This window comes from Hipposideros armiger, unplaced genomic scaffold (genome assembly GCF_001890085.2).
Source record: "Hipposideros armiger isolate ML-2016 unplaced genomic scaffold, ASM189008v1 scaffold_2075, whole genome shotgun sequence".
NCBI lineage: Eukaryota > Metazoa > Chordata > Mammalia > Chiroptera > Hipposideridae > Hipposideros > Hipposideros armiger.
Genome location: NW_017733423.1, coordinates 914 through 1,874, shown reverse-complemented (window position 1 = coordinate 1,874; position 961 = coordinate 914).

Sequence of the window (961 nt, the reverse complement as noted above, 5' to 3'; positions counted from 1 at the left end):
AGAGATATTCGTCCACCTATGTTCACAGCAGCATTATTCACAATAATCAAAAGGTGGAAATGACCCAAATGTCCATCAACAAATGAATGTAAAAACAAACTGGGATACATATATTTAGTGGAATTTTATCCAAAGAAGGAAAATTCTGACACATGCTACAACACAGATAAACTTTGAAAACATCATGATAAGTGAAAGCGACCATTCACAAAAAGAAAAATACTACATGATTTCACTTATATGAGGTCCCTAGAGAGGTTATAGACAAAGAAAGCAGAAGCCAGGAATGGGAGGAGGTAGATGGGGGTTGTTCAATGGATATTGAGTTTCAATTTTGAAAGATAAAAAGAGTTCTAAAGATTGATTGCACAATGTGAATGTACTTAACACTACTGAACTGGATACTTAAAAGGGTCAAGGTAATAAATTTTATATTATGCATATTTTACCACAATTAACAAAATTTTTTCAAAAAATGAAAGCTAAATAAATATATTTTCAGATAATATATCAGATTATCACTAACAGATACTTACTAAAGTAAAGGAACATTAAAGGATATAATTCAGAGAGAAGAGAAATGATCACAGAAAGAAAGCCTTAGTTGAAAGAGCCATGAGCGTAAGCACATAAATTGGTTAACATACAGATAAAATAAAAAAGAACTGGTTGTCGATTCTCTGTTTTTGAGATTTATATTTTTTTTTATGAAGTGGACCAGTCGACAACAGTGGGGGTGGGCACAAAAACAAAGGATTTTGCCCCAACTCAAGGATGTCTTCAAGGTAGGAGGGGATTCCAACTCTTACAATTTTTTGAGGGCAGATATATTTATATCTGATCAAAACTCATTTGAGATGGGTTTCTGAGCAATTATTTCTCTGTTCTTAGGGGCAAAGTTTAAAATTGCTAACATTTTTGAAAAGCTCTCTAAGGGAACTTTGTAAATATTAAATATTCA